Source organism: Colossoma macropomum, unplaced genomic scaffold (assembly GCF_904425465.1).
Source record: "Colossoma macropomum unplaced genomic scaffold, Colossoma_macropomum, whole genome shotgun sequence".
Taxonomy (NCBI): Eukaryota; Metazoa; Chordata; class Actinopteri; order Characiformes; family Serrasalmidae; genus Colossoma; species Colossoma macropomum.
Window position 1 is genome coordinate 8,412,699 of NW_023494808.1, and position 12,374 is coordinate 8,425,072.

Consider the following 12,374-nt stretch of genomic DNA (forward strand, 5'->3'; position numbering starts at 1 on the left):
GTTGGTTGTCAACAGAGATACAGTGTACACCATGTTGAGAGTTGACTGATGTGTGGTTGATAATAAAAAAATGCTGTTTTACTTTATTTGAATGGACCAAATTACAATTAAAAGACAGATAATAGATGCTTTTTTGAGTGTCAACAAACATGTGATACACCGGATATAGTGAAGCTACATAAAGTTGAGACTCAGCTGACATGCAACTGACCTGCAGCTGACCATACTAATTTTTGGCCACTAAATATTACTAGGAGGCTTAAAAGAGATATATGAATGTCTCATTACATTTAGTCAAAAGATCAAATCAAAATCAAAAGATAAAGTGTTGTTATATAAAACTGATTACTTTTTGTTGTACAGCTTTCTTGCTGTAGAAACAATGTTGAGAGATAGTTGACACTCATCTTACTGTCTGTATAAGTTGATAACATTCATGGCAGAAGAAACTGATGGTCCTAGAGTAGCTATGTAACATTTAATTGATAGTTAATGGATACTCAATTTACTGTCAAAAATGGACCATCCAAATAAAGTAATACCTCAATATATTATTAGAGTATATTATGCAATATTTTCAAGACTACTTTCAAGTTTATTGTCATATGCAAACAAATTGTACAGTGATACCTTTGTTGCTCCTCTATATTTTCCAGGTTATGAATTAGTAACATTATCACTCTCCTTTATGTTTGTTTTTAAATGCTTGCTTAATACCATAATATCAAACTGTAACACACATAATTTGGACTAAATTTGATATTTGACCATTTCTAATAGTTGACATACATTTAGTTGGTGCAAACATCAAAGTGTTGGCCCTATCAACCGGAGATTGTGAGTTCGAACACAGTTCACCATCCACATAATAAACACAAATTAAAACTCTACCATGTAAAGATGAAACCATGTATAAACAGAATCCAGGAACGCTGCCGCCTTCTCTGGGCCCACCTCATTTAAAATGGACTGAGGTGAAGTGGAAAAGTGTCTTGTGGTCCGATGGATTAATATTTGAAATTCTTTTTGGAAATCATAGACATTGCATCCTCTGGGCTAAAGACCTAAAGAGCTGGCTTGTTATCAGTACACAGTTTAAAAGCCAGCATCCCTGATGGTATAGAGGTGCATTAGTGCACATGTTCATGGGTGACTCGCACATCTGTGAAGGCACCACTAATGCTCACTGATATATACAGGTTTTGGAGCAACATATGCATTTGTCTTTTTCAGGGAAGATAAGTAAATATATTTCTAAAGGTGCTTTTGACATGAAATTCTCACCAGATGCCGGTAATAACCCATCCAATCCACACACGCAAAGAAATCAAACTATAGATGTCCATAAATTAAGTTATGTGTAATAATGAGAAATGACACAGGAAAAAAAATATTGAACACATGAAGAAAGACAGGTGCAAAAAGCTAGTATTTAGGGAATACATCCAGTAAAATTCACACTGTAAAGATTTTTTACTCTTAGTTACAGCACCTTTCTAGTGACTAATTAAACATATTAGCATTAAGTAACATACTTAAAAAGGACTAATGACCAGAAAAGGAAGAGATATTGGAGGCTGCAAAGAACTCACCTCAAGGTATGTTGCTGTTTAGTAGTTTTATTAAGATATGTTTTCATAGTGTTAGATCACTTTTAATGTATAAAAACCCACATGAAGGTATTATATTTAATGTTCGATAGAGCAAAGAAATGGAAATGTCTGTTCAGGGAAAGTGACTGGCTAGTTAGCTATTTTAATTGTTTAGCCTGCTAGCTAACTTAGCTGACATTTGCCATAGTTTCATATGTTTTTTTTAATTTATTTATTTATTTAGTGACAATTTATCGTGTAGAATTATTTTAATTAGATTTGTTAGTGAAATTACTAACTGTACACTGAGTGTGGAATTGTTGGGTTAAGCTTGTTGACTAAAACTAGCTAGTTTGATATTCTCAAATTTGCCAGGGAGCATTCTAGAAATTATCCTCTTTAAGGGTTTAAGGTACTATAGGACTATATGCATACTTTGGAGGTGACATATTGTTAGCAGGCTTAAAAAAAATCAGTAGCATCATTCAGCTGATGCATATACATTTTTGGAACATTTTGTTCCATGTTTGAATGCCTTCTAAACATGTTTATATTTTATAGTTTGTCAATGCAAAAATACAACAACTGAACATGGTCGAAACTATGTTAGCATTAATCACACTGGTAAAATATTTTATCCACTCTGGACAAGGTGGTAAGTATTAGGGTTTTATGCCAGATGAAGAGGAGGCTTGAGTGAGTGTTTTGAGTGTGCTTTCAGATGATCCATTACTAGAGCTAACTGGTCAACTTTTTTACATGCTGTTGGACTGTGAAAACTCTGAGGATGTGTTGCACATCACATTTGGGACACTGACAGTGACTCGTAAAGTCACTACAGCTTTTCATCACTCTCTACACCTAAATGCTTAAAGGAAAGCTTTCACATGATATCCCTGCTAGACAAACCACCATAAACCTGCAAGGCTGGTCACTGGTATAACCAGCTTATGATGTGTTTTGGATGCTGGTCACCAGGAAGACATCTCCTGCTGATATAGTGTAGTGGGTAACACCTCTGCCTTCTATGCAGTAGACTGGGGTTCAATCCCCCACCTAGGTAAACACCCTACACTATACCAACAAGAGTCCTTGGGCAAGACTTCTAACAATACCTTTGCCTACCTGTAAAAAATGATAAAATTTTAAGTTGCTTTGGATAAGTGCATCTGCCAAATGCTGTAAATGTAATGTAAATGCTGCTGCCACGTTCTGTCAAATTTCATAAAAATTACACCAATAGAAGTGGACAAAAAATTCCTTGGAAAAACAACATGTTCTATAAACTTCCATCAAAAGTTAAGAATATTAATTTCTTATCCTGTAAAGTTACCATTTGGACACACAAGGTTTTACGTCCGCCAGCAACAATATGTTCTGTCTTGGATGCTGGTATAATCATGAATGTGTTTTTTCTTCTACCACAAATAAATATCCTTCATTTCAGATTGTTGTCTCTGTTTGTATTAACTTAAGGCAATTGGTTTCCAGATATTTTCCAAGTAATGTGAATGCTTAGATTAGTAAGAATAATATTCTTTTTTGAGTACTATTCACTTAACATAACTTCTATATTTAAGATTTTTTGTTAGCAAAGCTCAGGTATACTGTCATACTATGGATTTCCTATACAGACTTCTTTTAAATTTTATCAACCTAAAACTAATAAACACCTTCAGCTTATTAGTAAAACAGTGTCTGAGAAAAAATGGATCTTTACAGATCTGCAGCTGGTGCTACTGGGTAAGACTGGATCAGGAAAGAGTACAATAGGAAACATCATTCTGGGCAGAGAGGTGTTTGAGGTGGACTTCTCACCAACTTCTGTAACAAAGCAATGTGAGAAACATGAAGAAGAGAAGACAGAAAGATCTCTGTGGTCGACACACCAGGGATTTTTAATACATCACTGACTGAAGAAGAACTGAGAGCTGAAATAGGGAAGAGTGTCTGTCTGTCTTCTTCTGGTCCTCATGTGTTCCTGCTGGTGATCAGACTCGGTGTAAGATTCACAGAAGAGGAGAGAAACGCTGTGAAGTGGATTCAGGAAAACTTTGGCGAAGAAGCTCACGAAGAAATTCACAATGGTGATATTTAATGGTGAACAAAGGGGACAACTGCGAGACTTTCAAAGTGATTTCTTCAAGCTTCAGAAATTCACTGCCAACTTTTCTGACAAATATATGTTTTTGACAGAAGCAACCACTTCCAGCTCAGTAAGCTGATTGAGTAGATAGATGACTTGGTGATGAGAAATGATGGACATTACTATAGTTATCCAATGTACTGCAAAATTAAGGAAAAGATAGAAGAACATGAAAGAATGAACCAAAAGAAGATTGCCAAACAAAACATGGGGAAGAAAAAATTAAGAACTGCCACAATCATTGCCACTGGCACCATATTAGGCTTTGTTTTCCCTGCTGTACTTTAATGTATTTTAATATACGTTTGAGTGAAATGAGGCCTTATGAGTTCCTGAAATTTGTAAAGGTCACCAGTATTGCTCGTATAATTACTTTCAGAATCTCACCAAGGTTGTAGGATATAAGCATCATGTTGTTGACATGCACGCTTTACTTTTTTGATAATAGCGCAGATGGGATTCAAACCCAGCATCTTTACACAGGAAGGAAGATGTTTTAATGGTGAGCCATATGTGCCTCATGGCAGTATTGGAATGCCTACATGTACATACTATTTGGATTTCATGATGATTCTCTTATGTTAAGCCTGCTAAATGCCTGCTGAAAGATTATTTGCTGATGGTAGCCATTTTTTCCCAAGTATTCAGTCCTTCTTAAGAGCTCAATTATGAGGTACACCAAAGATGCAGCATGCAAAAGTTCAGCTTATTAGGGAAACAGTGTCTGAGAAACAGACATCTGCATTTCATAGCACCCCCTATTGATTTATTTGCACTAAACTTGGTGGGCTACTTTAAAATTGTATGATTTATAAACCCAAGGGTGGTGAACAAACAACATATAAACCCAAGGGTGGTGACTAAACAATTTATAAACCCAAGGGTGGTGATCATACTTGCTCAGTAATTCATCATAAGTTACCAATTGCTTAAAAAATTCCATGTTTGGGTGATTACTAAAAATATTGGTGGTAAGAGGTTTTAACATCAAACTGATGATAATCTTGGAATTTTGCCAATTCTATTCCTGTTTGTAAATCATGACTGTGACAAACCTTAGCATAATAGCACACACTAGTAGGATCTCATGAAGGTAAGTATGTTTTCTGTCCCAAATTGTATGTTAATGCTGTAAAAGGCCTGAAACCATCTGTCAACAAGCTATAGGCAGATTGCTAACAGTCTACTCCAGTAACATTCAGAGTAAGATTTCAAGTTGAAATATTTGTACTTGGTAAATGAAGGCTACTAATAAAATAAAGGCTTCTACTGTTGTATAATGATATCCTCAGTAGACACATAGTAGTTGATGATTAAAAGAATTTCATCAAAAGTTGGAATATTCCATGCTTTATTTTATATTAGGACAGCTTTTTATTGTTATTGGTCTGGTTAGCTTCAGAGCTCTTAGTAAAGGTCACAATCTTCTAGAGCATGGTTCTTAACTCCATGTCTAACTGCACATAAACCTGTATAATTACAACTATACACACAGTAAGGATCATCATGTGGACGTTTATAGTATTTCTTTTATATATACATATCTCATTTTTAGTAGTTGTTTTATTGCACAGTGTAATTTGTGTATCTACAATATGTATTGCCTTTGGTGCCCTAAAATAGGGACAATGTGTAAAAGTGTTATAATAAAGAGTTGAAAGCACAATGTAACATATTATTGTGTACTCTGTATTCTACAATACCACTCTACCTGAAAGAGAGTAGATCACTAGACCTGAAAAAAACAAATCTAGGGAAAACATTGCACATATTTTGAACACTAATCAAATACAGAAACAGGCAAAGATAGTAGTGTTGTGTTAAATTAATTAAAAGCAAAATGTTTGTACTAGCATAAAATGATACACTACAGTATCTCACAAAAGTAAATACACCCCTCACGTTTCTGCAAATATTTTATTGTATCTTTTCATGGGACAACACTATAAAAATGAACCTTGGATATAACTTAAAGTAGTCAGTGTACAGCTTGTATAGCAGTATAGATTTACTGTCCTCTGAAAATAACTCAACACACAGCCATTAATGTCTAAATAGCTGGCAACACAAGTGAGTACACCTCACAGTGAACATGTCCAAATTGTGCCCGATGTGTTGCTGTCCCTCCCTGGTGTCATGTGACTTGTTAGAGTTACACGATTCCAGGTGTGAATGGAGAGCAGGGCTGTTAAATTGGTGTTTTGGGTACAATTCGCTCATACTGGCCACTGGATATTCAACATGGCACCTCATGGCCAAGAACTCTCTGAGGATGTGAGAAATAGAATTGTTGCTCTCCACAAAGATGGCCTAGGCTATAAGAAGACGCACAAGAAAGCCCACAAACAGTTTGCTGAAGACAAGCAGTCCAAGAACATGGATTACTGAAACCATGTCCTGTGGTCTGACAAGACCAAGATAAACTTGTTTGGCTCAGAGGATGTCCAGCATGTGTGGTGGCGCCCTGGTGAGGAGTACCAAGACAACTGTCTCCTGCCTACGGTCAAGCATGGTGGTGGTAGCATCATGGTCTGGGGCTGCATGAGTGCTGCCGGCACTGGGGAGCTGTGGTTCATTGAGGGAAACATGAATTCCAACATGTACTGTGACATTCTGAAGCAGAGCATGATCCCCTCCCTTCGGAAACTGCGCCGCATGGCAGTTTTCCAACACAATAATGACCCCAAACACGCCTCCAAGATGACAAATGCCTTGCTGAAAGTAAAAGTGATGGACTGGCCAAGTATGTCTCCAGACCTAAACCCAATTGAGCACCTGTGGGGCATCCTCAAGCAGAAGGAGGAGTGCAAGGTGTCTAACATCCACCAGCTCCGTAATGTCATCATGGAGGAGTGGAAGAGGATTCCAGTAGCAACCTGTGCAGCTCTGGTGAATTCCATGCCCAAGAGGGTTAAGGCAGTGCTAGATCATAATGGTGGTAACACAAAATATTGACACTTTGAGCACAATTTGGACATGTTCACTGTGAGGTGTACTCACTTGTGTTGCCAGCTATTTAGACATTAATGGCTGTGTGTTGAATTATTTTCAGAGGACAGTAAATCTGTACTGCCATACAAGCTGTACACCAATTACTTTAAGTTAGATCCAAGTTTCATTTCTATAGTGTTGTCCAATGAAAAGATACAATAAAGTATTTGCAGAAATGTGAGGGGTGTACTCACTTTTGTGTGATGCTGTATATGAGCAAATGTAACAGCCTCCACTTCTCTTTCCACAAGATTATGGAGTGTGTCTGTGTTAATTTGTGACCATGTCAGGCACTGCGTTGGATCAGAAGGCTTGGCTTGCTATCCCAGAGGTGTTCAGTGGAGTTGAGTTCAAGGCTCTATGCAGTCCACTGGAGTTTCTCCAGACCAAACTCATCAAACCATATCTTTATGGAGCTCACTTTGTGCACAGGGGCACAGTCATACTGGAACAGAACATCTTCCCCAAAACTGTTGCCACAAAGTTTGGAGCATATAGTTTTCTTAAATCTCTTTGTGTGCTGTAGCATTACTTCTCACTGGAACTAAGAGGCCCAAACCCTGAAAAACAGCCCCAGCCCATTATCCCACCTCTACCAAACTTTACTGTGTGAACTATACATTCTGGTAGGTAGCATTCTCCTGACAGCCACCAAGCCCACATACAAACTGCCAGATAGTAAAGAGTAGTTCATCACTCTAGAGAATATCTTTCCACTGCTCGAGAGTCCAGAGACAGCATGCCTTACAGCACTCCAGCCAATGCTTGGCATTGTGCATTGTGATTTTAAGTTTGTGTGCAGCTGCTTATCTATAGAAACCCATTTAATGAAGCTCCTGATATACACTTCTTGTACTGATAGCTGAGGATGGGCCTTTTTTTAAGTGCTATATGCTTTAGTGGCCCTGCTTTGTTAGTTTGTGTGGTTGACCACTTTGTTGTTGCTCCTAAATGCTACTATTTCACAATAATAGCACTTAAAGTTGTCTGGGGCAGATCTAGCAGGACAGAATTTTCATAAACAGACTTGTGGCAGGGGTGGCATTCAATGTCAGTGCCATGTTTAAAGTCACTGAGCTGATCAGTATGATCCAGATTCTACTGTCAGTGTTTCTCTATGGTGACTGCAAGGCTATGTGTTTAAGTTTATGTACCTCTTGGCTATGGATGTGGCTGAACTCAAATAGAATGAGGGTTCACATACTTTTGGCCATATAGTTTATGAGAGCTCCTCAGAGCTCCTCATGCAGATATGTCTTCTTTGTAAGCTAATTTGGCCTTTGGTGAAAAAGTAGATTAAGCAATGTGTTTTTGACTGATACTCTAGAAATGCTTAAAGCCAGTGGAATTGATTTAGGCCAAACTTCCAACATTCAAAATTTTGCCACATCACAGAGGATTGATGTATATTGCTAAACTAATAGTACAATAAATAAATACAAATTGGCCAAGTCGGTGGGTGTTTGCTGCAGATAACAATTTGCTGGGTGAGAGGTGTTACTTTTAGAGGTTGTCCTTCACTTAGTGGGCTTTTTATGACTAAACAATTTCATTACAATATATATAGATATTAGTCATTTTAAATAAGACACATATTGTTGACAATTGCAAAAAATATAACCCCCAAATGCCCAAATATTAAGATCAAGCTCAGTGATTGGTTTGGCAAAATGCAAAACCATTATATGTAGGTTTGTATGTTTTAGTGCAAGTTATTGCAAAGTTAGAGAGGTCACAGGTATGACTGTGCGTACAGCACAATTCAATGATGAGTTGGTTCTTAAATTACTGGATTCAGTTTGAAATTGTGAACTATTGAATAGTGAACAAGAGAATGTGTCTGCCTTCAGAAGGTTATTAAAGAAAACAATGAACAAATTTAACATATACATTGATATTCATTAACTATACACGTGTATATATATATATATATATATATATATATATGTATATATATATGTTTGCATTTGTTTCCATATTTATATAGCCACCAAAACACCCTTCTAACACCAGCTTTGGTCAGAAATAGGTTTGCCATAAGAGAGTCCAAGACACAAACTATTCCAAATATGAGTCAACTATCTTCCAAACCTTTTAGCTACATCTACACCGTAAGAAATAAAGGTTCTCTTCAGGTACATTTTTCATTCATCAAGGTACAAACAATGTAAATGTTCCCTCAAAGGTACTACAGCGGTTTTAAGGTCCAACTGTGAACCTTAAATAAGATTTTCCAGGTGAAAAGTTCATCACCTTTTCATAATCTAATGTTTTAAAACAGAACAGTAAACTAAAAGCCTGGAGACGAGACGGGGTGTGTGGAGTCAGTACAGCTTAGAACATATCATTTCAATACATTATGGTACAGTTATGTTCCCTGACTAAAGGTACTGAGATATAGCCTTGAGGGACCCACCCCAGTGACAAGAGGGGTACAGCCCCAGTAACAGTTTACTACCTTTATTTCTGAGAATGTAAAAGATAGTTGTATGTAATGTAGGTAATGTGTGTAGGTCACAAACATTCTACAGGACATAGCAGGAAATGAGTCTGCAGCAAAGCATGACAATAAGTAAATTTAAGTAAACTGGACAAACTAAGGGCTGTCCTCTTACCTTTACTAAACGCCATATGTCTTCAGGTAATGCCTAAGACAAGGAGATCTGGTCAAACCTGTGAACCAACCAAACAGTAACTATAAATGAATGTCACTATCATCATTTAGACTGTCATATTACCTTGATCAATCTATGTCTAAATAATCACAGTTTTAACACATATTATGGAATTTAATTAATGTATTTAAATCATATTATGGAATTTAATTAACAAATATAATGGAATTTAATTAATGTATTTAGCCTGTAGAACTCAGGTCCGGTCTAAAGACCATAAATTATTGGTCTCAGTATTTTTGTCTATGTTTAAACCAACAAATGTCTACAGTTTACTTGTTGTTACTGGAACCTTTAGAGGGACCCAGCAGAAATAAAACATCAGCCAGGAAGCTTAAATTGGGCCATGGTTTGGATCTTCCAGTAGGACAATGACAGAATGACAGAATGACAGAATGACAGAAGGTGACAGAAATCTAAACCTTGAGGTTTGTGCACATGGCGGATGAGGTTTTGTGTACTCATGTATATAAAATCTGCTTACTGCTTTTCATGTCGTTCTTCACAAGTATTCACTTACAGAAAACTTTCAGAATTTAGTGGTTTATTCAAACACATTTCCTAGAAAATTTGGGATGCAGTGCTAAATGTAAATAAAAACAAAATGCAATGATGTGCAAATCATTTTAAACTGTATATTTAATTGAAAATACTACAAAGGCAACATATCAAATGTTGATACTGAAAAATGTTGTTTTTTGAAAAAAATATATGCCCATTTTGAATTTAATGTCAGCAACACATTTCAAAACAAGTTGACACAGGGACAACAAAAGACTGGTAAAGGTCAGTAACATAACTGGGTATAAAAAGAGCATCTCAGAGACGCAGAGTCTTACTGAAGTAAAGATGGTGTGGAGTTCACCACTTTGTAAAGCACTACATGGGAAAAGAGTCCAACAATTCAAAAATAACATGAAATAGCAAAGAACTTTTGTCATCTACACTACATAATGTCATTAATAACTGCATTAAAAACAGATATGATTCTGTAGTGGAAATCACTGTATGGGCTCAGAAACACTCCAAAAAACCACTGTGTCTGTGCACACAGTTTGTCGCTGCATCCACAAATGCAAGTTAAAACTCTACCATGCAAACGAGAAACCATATACATGATTCAGAAACACTGCCGCCTTCTCTGGGCCCAAGCTCATTTAAGATGGACTGAGGTGAAGTGGAAAAGTGTCCTGTGGTCCAATTAATCAAAATTTAAAATTCTTTTTGGAAATAATGGGCACTGCGTCCTCCGAGCTAAAGAGGTGAGGGACCATCTAGCTTGTTATCAGTGCACAGTTTAAACGCCAGTATCCATGATGGTATGAGGTGCTTTAGTGACTTGCATATCTGTAAAGGCACTATTAATGCTGCATTATATATATATATATATATATATATATATATATATATATATATATATATAGGTTTTGGCAACATACTCTGCCATCCAAACTATGTCTTTTTCAGGGAAGGTCTTGCTTTTTTAAAATAAGACAGTGCCGAACCACATTTTGCATATATTACAACAGCATAGCTATGTGGTAAAAGAGTCTAAGTGAAAAATTGACCTGACTTCAGTTCAGACTTGTCACCAATGAAAACAACTGGTGCATTATGAAGGAAAAATGTGACAAAGGACACTCTGAACTGCAATTGGTCTCCTTAGTTCCCAGACACTTACAGAGTGTTGTTGAAGGAAGAGGTGATGAAAGACAGGGGTAAACATGCTGCTGTCCCAACTTTTTTGAAACATGTTACAACAATACAATTTTGCAACATTTGATATGTTCTCTTCTTTATTTTGTTTCTGATGCAATTGGATAATAACAGCTTCAATATTGAAAGTTGGTTAAATTGATTTATTTAATAGATCAATAATTCTGAGGCATTCATTGTAGTACTTAAACAGCCCCTATCTTGGAAAAACCTTTTGTTTTTGTTAAAGTTTCAACATGTACTGTTCACTCCCCAGTCCATACAATCCATATATGGAAATAAAACAGCAATAAAAGACTCTTTTTTAATTCACCATTGTTATGATGTCACATACTGACTTACTATTGTTCTTTGGCACAAAAATAAAATCACACAAACAATATAAGCAGACTTCAAAGACAAGTACCAACAAATGTAGATTACAGGTATGGGCCCAATCAATATTCTCTAGTCCTTCATAAATACAAATATTGTTCCTGTTAAACAAGTAGGAGCACTTTCATTTTTTTCATTGAACAAGTCTAAAACATTGTTTTTCTCTAATTCCTGTGTGAATTAATCATGCCAAAACTCCTTTGTACTACTGTGAAAAGTATAAGTGGCTTTTGCAGAGGAAAGATTAAATAATCACAAAAGCATCTTAACTACTCAAGGCTCATGGTAATTGCTTTCCTTTATGACAACCCATTAGTGAGATATGGACAGTTTTATGACTACCAGACAGCCTGGAACTACATATAAACATAACATTTATGTAACATCATTTTTCATAGTTAAAAAAGTTATGTATAACATATAAACCCATAAATGGCTTATCTCTGTACATAAATGACTATTGTTCACAATTACTTAGCAATCATTTTTACCTGTCTCAATTTTTTTTTTGTTTATTGTGCCTATACTATTACGCTGTTACACTGTACACATTTTTATGCTCTTTTCCATGCAAGCTAGATTTGAGAAACATTTGACTATTCGAGTACTTACTTTAAACAGCAGCAGAGATGTTAAAATGTGGAAGAGTTTCGGTGTGATGAAGTTCTGCTGAGTGAAGTTGAAACCATCTGGAAGAATGTGTGCTATTCTATTTGTATTCAGGTTCCTTGACTATGTCACAACACCACACCTTTTCTGAAAAAGCACTAGATACATTCCAGTTTTTGGCATACTGTCAGAAAGAGTGCGGTTTCTGCAAAATATTGCAATTTCACTATATTTGCATTGTAGCTGTTGACATTGTACATGCCTATGCGC